The sequence below is a fragment of the Sinohyriopsis cumingii genome, chromosome 11 (genome assembly GCF_028554795.1).
Source record: "Sinohyriopsis cumingii isolate HCF-2022 chromosome 11, ASM2855479v2, whole genome shotgun sequence".
NCBI classification, from domain to species: Eukaryota; Metazoa; Mollusca; class Bivalvia; order Unionida; family Unionidae; genus Sinohyriopsis; species Sinohyriopsis cumingii.
Genome location: NC_142971.1, coordinates 81,197,569 through 81,206,903, shown reverse-complemented (window position 1 = coordinate 81,206,903; position 9,335 = coordinate 81,197,569).

The window sequence follows — 9,335 nt, the reverse complement described above, 5'->3', positions numbered from 1 at the left end:
GCGTGTTTCGATTGTAATTTTTTCGCCTGACCAGACGTCAGAGTAACATTAATGTGACTGTATGAAATTTGTTTAATACGAGATTGATCTAATTGTCTACATGTTTTCCACTGGTGCATCAACGAATCTCATTCGGCCTCCAGCACCTTCAAGTAACATTGCTTTATCAGAATGTATAACAGCGATTACTTTGTAAGTAGCTATAGCACCTCTTGTCACATTAGCCGCCAGCACCTTCAAGTAACATTGCTTTATCGCTGAGTATGACTGCGATTGCTCTGTAATTAGCTATAGCTCCTCTATTCACTTTAGCCCGAAAGTGCACATCAACGACAGACTGTCTAGTTAAATCAAGATGCTCTAGTGAGAAGTAATAGATTGGATAATGAGATATAAAATCCAATTGTGATATTTGCAAACCAATATTAATATTTCGATCACGCTCTAGATATTTCGTCAAGCGTTGATATGCACGTGCAACATGATTATTATCAAAATTTAACAGTATGTTCTCAGACGGTTATTGATGTCCGTTTATTCTCAGAAAACGTCAGTGATACTAAGTTGATCAAATATCCGTGTTTGTGAGTTTGTTCGTGTAACATCTTGAAGAGCAATGAAACTATGTCGCGGTTTAGAAACTCCCTGCTGTGATGCTATATGTCATGTAAATAAACCATTATTATTACTCTGAATACGATCTGTGGTTGTTGTAAGCCACGAAAACAACAATTTACCACCTTGATCCATACAAGAAAGCAGTCGCTGTTCTTCAGGAATTGCCGGAGTCATTACCGGCATCCACAGTGATAGTTTTTTTAATTTCTACTTTACCAGCGTCACCCATAGGTCGCCATAAAGCATCATTATCGTCATTTTTTCTAACAAGCACAACCGTATGTTTTGTTCCAAAAATTTCCTTTCTGACATCTTTACAAAATCCAAAGATATGCGACAGCGGAATGGCACATGAAAAATTTCTACGATCCCCGCTCAACATTTGTCTACGTGTATGAAAACCTAAATTAAATTCTGTATTAGCGCTAATAATCATGTCTTCCACGTCGTTATCAGCAGGATTAGGAGCAGCGGTGTTTTTTGGTCGTCTAATAATAAGCTGATCACTGTTAGGACGATCAAAAGTGTCCTTGGCAAACATCATTGATGGACCAGCTGATCTTGCATAATCATCAGAATATCTTGCTAGACCAATTATTGTTGTAGCAACATCGACATCATTCTGAATCGATTCGATATTTTTTCCATCAATCATATATATGGCGCTACTAAACAAGGCCATAATTCCGTTATTGACAAAACCAATTTTAACATCATTCCCGTATACTGTATCATCTGTTTTTTTAATTTCACCTTCTACTTCAATAAATGCTTCAGCGGGTAAAAATATATACTTGTATCCTGAACCTGTAATTCAATTCGTCCTCGTTGATTTGGGTTTCGTGCGTCGTAAGAATAATATTGAAAATTACGCAATAATTCAATTTTAAGAACCGGTTCGTCTATGTATAATGCTGGGTCGGATTCCCGTTTAAACATTTTATTATAAAAGTTATCGTCTAAAACGAAGACCACTCCCCGCCACCAGACGTATGTTTATTTGTTGAGCCCCTTGATTTATCAGCGCTGCTAGTTTTTGATTTGCGACTTCATTTATTACTTTATTAACATTTGCAGGCATGTCTGCTCTGACTGGCAATTTCACCGGTGGTGGAGTCCTGCGTGTTAATCGCGCTAGTCTATCCTTAATTGCCAAAAATGCTTTACCGGCAGCGCTACCAACAGCACCAGTAGCTTTATGTTTGATAACATCGATAGCTTTCATTGATAATTGTTTGCGATCGTATTGCTTTAGGAGCCATCCTCGCGAACAAACCCCGAACAACATCACCGAATCCATTTCCGTAAGTCATCCTGTATACGGGTACTCGTGAGTTTACAACTCTGACCATGACTGGTCTACGATGAGAATTGTGTACGATCATTTTAATTAATTAGTTATTTATGTAACTAATCGCTGTAGTAGCCACTGACACCGTCCGCGAGTTCATCAATAAGTTCTTGGTATATACTAGCATCCATGATACCACCTTGAAATAATCGCTGACAGATATCAGCTGCTTCATTAATTATTTCTGGTGAATTATCTCCAGCTCGCTTTCCTCCTATGAGAACTTCTAACCGCGATACATCATTGATGATATTGTTAGGACAAGTAAGACCACTTCCCAAACCACTGCCAGTTGCTCCTTCTTCTGTTGTTTTCTTAAATAGTCTTAAGGGTCTTCTTTCTCGTTTTGCTTTTTCAGACCTTTTAAGTTCCGACAGCGGTGAAGAAGACTGTTGTTGTTCTATCTGTTGCAGAGGTGGGGGAGGTTCCTCCTGGAAGAATTGTTGTTGTTCTACTTGTTTCAGTGTTTCTCTATAAAGTTTTTTTTACTTCTTCATCAAGACTTCTGTATTCTAAATCATCATCTCAGCCTGTTTTTTGTTTTTATATATGCGATATATCAAATTAATAAGATTATCATCATTTACTATTTCAGAACCGGGTTTTAAAATATTAGATTTATTAAATATACTAATTCATATTTTTTCAGGCAATTTTTCTATTTTAGTATTTCTAATATCTTCGACAAAATCCTCCATAAATTTTGCAATGAGTTCAATATTTTCCTTTATTGGTTTAGACGCGAGTTCAGTACGAATTTGATCAATACCTTCAAGTACTGTTTCACCGACGGGTGGAGGTTGAGCTGCATCTATGTCAGTTGGAAGGTCTCGTAAAAGTTTTTTGGTTTTTTTTAGTTCTCGCTGCTATTTTTTCAGTCTGATCAGCGGTCTGTTTTAATATTGGAAGAATGCTTTTCTTTGTTTCGTCCTTAGGATATCCCAATAAAGATCTTTCAGTGACCGCCGCAGCGCTTTAAGTAGCTGTTGTAACGGGTTTAAATAATTGTTCTGCACCTGTTGCATATTCAACTTGTGCTTGTTGCCGCGCTTGTAATTTTTGTCTTACAGAATCTCTCAAAGGAAGAATTTTTTTTATTGCTTCTAGTCACTTTCGAGCTAATCAAGCGGAATGTGCTTCTCCAATGTTGGCCATTATTGTTAACTTAATTTTTTAATTTATGACAACAGACGCGCGAATGTTTTTTGTTCGTACGTCGATAAAGATCTTAGTTTTCGGAAAGGGACGCAGGAAGCAGCAGGAAGGGCAACGACAACAAAAGGCAGCAACGACAGCGACAATAGCGTTTACATAAAGCGTATCGCGGTTTTATAAAGGGCATATTTCGCCCTCCCTTTGCCTGAAAAGTTGTAGGATTCGCCCTCCCTGCTGCTCTAGTCGACAAGGTAGGACTTAAACCGTAGTAAGGTTCTACCGCGAACGACAAATATATATTGGAGTTTGTGAAAGTATATCATGGTATATTGTGTCAAATGTCGCATACAAATCAAGGAGAGCGAGGACTGTGAAGTTTACACAATCCAAAGAAGGGGAATGCCTTTAACTATTCCTAGGAGGGCATTTTAAGTCCTATTTCTAGTGCAGAATTCAGACTGTACATTGATAAAATTACGTTCAATTCGGATGAGAAACATGTCCGGATAGAAACACCGTTTGCTGCGTTGGTTGAAGTCAATGAGAGGTTAGAAACAGGCCGGTAGTTCCGTGATTCGTTTGGGTTACGAGTCAACTACATGTTAGAGGCGTTACACTGACAGTTTTTGAAAAATGATGGCAATTTATCTGATGTGATATAATTATTGTCAACATGTGTCAGTGAAGGCAATATGGAATCTCAGCACTCAAACATCACCTCTGTTAGAATTGGCGAGAGTTCACATGAATGTGATTTTCTCTGCAACACAAGTGTATGTACCAAATCCATAGAGACATTATAAAATGTTGCCAATGGTTGCCGTGCATATTATGTACCATATCTCTCATCAGCTACCACTATTTTAACCTTGGCGGATCGACAGGATATTATAGCGTTTTGTACTAGTGACAACAATATGATTTTACAAGTTGCCACTGTTTATATTCAATGCCAACTGACAAATAGCATGTAACGGCAGTGCATTGTACATCGGTCGTAAAAGGTTGCAGACAACTGACATCAAAAGGATTTATTTGCAAGTTTAACATCTAAAATCTGAAAACTGGAAAATGCCTTATGTACAAATCCATTCCATTTGTGAGCTCTGCATGTCTCAATCATGACGTAAACAGTGTTCGAAATTGAACAACTTGATTTTGATTGGGCGCGATCTAAATGAACTATCTTATCGATCCATCAAGGTCGAGATAGGTTTACATATATGAACCATGGCTAGCGAAAATGCATATATGTCTGATGACCATGATGCTATTGAAATATATATATATCAATTGACTCTTTGATTGCTTAGATAAATTTGGAGGAATAAAAGGCTGATATCAACATAAAAGTGTATGGAGTTTTAATTCAGTGTAGACTTTTAGTCAGTCACAGCAAAATAGAGAAAAATACTCAGTTTCTTTAAATTTTCTTTTATTAGTCACAACAAACCCTAAACATGTATGCAGACACTGATTAAATGAACCTAATACTGGAAGGAAAATATTAAAGGATGATGATAATGATGTGCGTGTGTGTCTGACTGTCAGAGAGAAAACTATATATTTCGTAACAAGTAACATCTAAAATGCCCTGATTAATGTCACGTATATTAACACACAGTATAATTTACACAGCTAGTATCAGTCAAAAACGGATTTAACAATAATTTAACTATTTTCTTTATAATACATCATTTACACTGCAATTAGTTTAGTACTAGCAATCGAAGAGATACTAAAATAACTGATCACAATCACACTCGTTAGGAAGTCAGCAATTATTTGTTCGCGCTTTCAATTGGGACTCCTAGCACTGAAAAGTAACAGCACACAATATTGTTCAGTTTATTTGCAATTACATGTACCAATTTACATCAAGCACAAGGCAGACTTTGGACAAAACACGTGAGTTTTTTTGTAGTTTGTACTGTTGTTATATATATTGGCTATAATAACAATAGCGTTTAGTGTGTGTGTGTGTGTGTGTGTGTGTGTGATTAGGATTGTTGACGTAGCTTCAACTATTGTTCAGTCATATCGCTGTCTGCAGTCATGTAGCATGATGTCCCACCCAGTCACATTATCCTGACACCAGGCCGACCAGACCTAACACTAACGTCTTAATGCTAAGCGCCGAGCGAGGCAGCTTTTAGTACCATTTTTGTAAGTCTTTGGTATGACTAGGCCGGGGACCGAACCCGCGACCTTCCGCATCCGAGGCGGACGCTCTAACCATTTGGCTAACGGAGCGGTCACAATACCATTTCGGTTGCAGTCTAAATCTTGCAGTAGTATCGCCCATTGTAACGAAATGATTTTCCCATTTTCCTTGTCAAGCAAATCTAAACACGTTAAAATTATTACGTAAAAATTAATGTATATGACAACCATCCATGTGCAGAACCTGTGACTTATAGGTTTAAGCTGAAAAGGATAGTGACAGTTTTGGTAAACAACCTTTTCTTAATAAAACAAATTCTTTCACAGCGTAAGAAAAATTAAGTTGAGTGAAGGTCATATCTGGTTCGGAGCTTCTATTCTTTCCAGAATGTTGAACTCTTGACCCCCCCTCCGGGAATCTGTTTTGCAATTTAGTTAGTTTGTTTTATGATGTTATGGTAATAATTCTCGCGGTTGTACCTTAACACTTGAGATGTCAAGTTGTTTTATGTTGTGTCCACTTTGGGCTGATTTTGTATTTTCTTCAAAGTATTGAAATTCAAGTGATTCTTTTCCTTGGAAATGCATAAGTGCTCTGATAATTATTGGACAAAGATATTATCTGGAAATTATACAGAATTCAAAAACTGGAAAATATTTTTTGCGATTAAACAAGAGGCTCTTGACACATCAGTACAACACTGACTATTACAGAAGTCATATATCTTGGATTCCATTGGGATTTGAACTCTCATTCATTTAAAACATTTCATTGTTTTGACGTGCTTTTTAATCCTTGTATTAATTTTAGACTTAATTCGCAATATCGTAAGTTCCTTTTTATCACTTAGTGTCTTAAGGAAATAAAATATTTGTTTAATTTTACAAAGCTTGATGTCTCAACTTTTTTCTGTTAAATATTTCAAGAGCATAGATTAGTAACAATTATATGTGCCAAATGATGACACGTGTTGTACCATCCCGGTCTTGATGGAGTTATCTACTGATACATCATTAATTCTGACACGTAATCTAATGTTTGCTAGTATGATACAGTACCAGGTTAGACCGGGTCGGTTGCCTAGGTGTTTCCTTTCGAAGCGAAATTAGCACTATTTACGCGGAAGGCATAATCAATAACGTAAACAGTGTCATGCAATCCTAACCAACAACTAATAACTTTATTAGTGTAGATGTTCCTGTAATGGGCTAATCTTTTCATTTTCTTTCAAATGTGCGTCAATGAAAACATAATACATAAATATTTGTAGTTACAAAACGGGCTTTACCTTGGATTATGTTGAGAATCATTAATCTTGTTAAACCACTCAAACAGAAGTGCAACTAAATACTGCTATGTAGTTTGCCTGAGTTTAATGGCAGATAATTACCGTGAGGTTATGGGTTATAACAATAATACCTAGCGATATTATTTATTTGCAAATAGCGTGAATGATAGACTAATTATTCTGGTCATCAACAAGACATCTTTTCGTTGAATATGTCAGCGTAATTTATATCGAATATGTATATCTGTGCAATACGAATTAATATAAACAAAAGGGTAAACCTGAATGACTTATGATGTGTACACCTTACTATTATTGCGTGCTAACATCAATAATTTGTTTACTTAGAGTGTTCAATGCTAAGGTGCAAAGGGGTTCCAGAAATGTTGTTCAAGGCTAGTAATCTGCCAGAAAACAATGGCACCGTTACCGGACTAAATAGTGCCTTGTAAATATGGCTTACAAATTAGCCTTGTTTGATAGGAAAGCATGACAAATGAGTACAATATAACATCCATATTTCAGACTTCAAGCGTAAGCATAAATTTGATTGGCTAGTTATAATTATCAAGGAACCTATTGAAACATCGTTCTTTGAGACTCCATGTGAAAGTATAAACAGCAATTTATTGTCATAATTAGAACGGAAGCTAACACAACATATGTATTTCAGACTTCAAGTGTAAGGTTAAACTTTAACATCAGTCATAAACAAGGAAGAGAAAATATCTTCAACAAAGCGATATAATGATTATAATATGGATTACTTTCTTAGCCACATTAATACTGACTATGGGATTGGAGGAAATGTCCGTACCTTTCTCTATATCATTTCTTGCATGATTAGATCCCGTATTACCACCGTTTATCTTTGCAGGCAGAGGCGTTATAATGCATTGGTGTTGTAATAAACGTTTTTTTGAGGAGAAGGCAGTTGAGTACATAGAGCAGACCACTTGGTCACGGTGACAGACAACCGAGGTTTCTTATACTGGCACAGAGGATATATATATATATATATATATATATATATATATATATATATATATATATATATATATATAGATATATATATATTATTTCCTTAACCACATTAATGATAAATATGGAATCGAACGAAATGTATTTATCTTTCTCTATATAATTCCTTTTAAGATTAAATCTATTGTTTCCGTCTTTTATCTTACTATGCAGATATGTTTTAATGATTTAGTGTTGTAATAAGGAGAATAAAGTCGAATGCAGAGAGCAGACAACGTATGCATGGTGACAGACATTTTAGTCTTATAAATACCGGCACAGCTGATGAAACTTGGGATTGTAAATACAGCTATCAAGTATTGTACCAACTCACATCATATTCTAAATATAACAATTTTGCATTTTATGACCCACAAACTGTGGTAAATAGATATATACGTGTTGTGATAGATGTATATTGGGATGCTTTTGCTGCAAACTAATAGATGCCTAGTGGGTTGTTTTTTAAGGTAGCAATGATGTGGTGGCTTTTTCATCTCCAGTTTCCTGTCAGGGAAGAATATCACATGAAGATAGCTGCATCTTCGTTCTTTTAAGCTCATACAATAGTGAATAATTCGGGTGTTTGACACTGAATGGGATATTTGGATGTCTGATCCTGAATTTAACATTCAAAGAGACCACTTTATTAAAATATAAGTGTTGTTTTTTTTAAGAATACTCAATGAAAAGTATAGTGTAAGAGAAGGGAAAAAATTATGTGTCGCAGGCGTGCATTGAACCCGGTTCGTCTGTTTTGTAATCGCTGGCACCTACCAGGAGAGGAAAGGTTCGTGACCTTTAATGCTAGTGCTATATATGCCCGACTGCATATTGATACTTAAATCCCACATCCTGTTACATTTGGACCCTTTCCGAGTCTCGATGGCAGGTAGCCAGATTGGGGTTCGATTGATCCTAAGAGGTAAAGTAGGATAATGGGGATGATATTCGAGCACGGAGATGGAGATGACTAATTTTAAGATAAGGAGGTGGAGGAGTTTATCTGTCTTGTTATATAAGCACACATACTAACCAGCCATGCTGGTTTAGTCCTGTTAGTATAGTGATATGTACGCCCGATTGTGAAACAGGTGAACTGCGTTCAATTCTCAACCGCGACACATAGAGTTTGTATCACAACGTGATACATATTTTAATTGTATCACCTACATACTTTTAAAATAATAGCTTTTATATCTTACCTATATATAGTTTAACTGTAGCGAGTTCTTTTAGACTTAATATTGATTATTTAGTTTTTGTCTAAATATAACATTCATTAGATAATAATAATAATAATAATTGCTTGAAGCGCGAAATACAAAATTTTATCCTAAATATATACACGTGTATGCGTGATGTGTGTGTTCATTGAATAAAATAGGTCAGGGTCAGTTTTGCATATAGGCATATGAATTCAAAAATATCTTACAGGAAATTAATTTTGACCCGCAAATTGATTTTGACTCACCCATGAAACTTATGTATCTAAGTATTCGCATGTGAGCGTCTAATCTCTAAATACAGACGTCATAAATATAAGAAGTCTACGATCTTCTATCTCACGTCTCGTAATTGAACAATCAACATAAAAAAGCTTAATTCAACCCTAGTATAAGTTCCAATGACAGGTCGATTGTAGCTCTCACACCAACGCCTGAAGTAGATTGCTTCATAAACAGTACGTCTCACCAACTATACAAGTGCATGGTCAAACCTTAATACTGCAGACGACA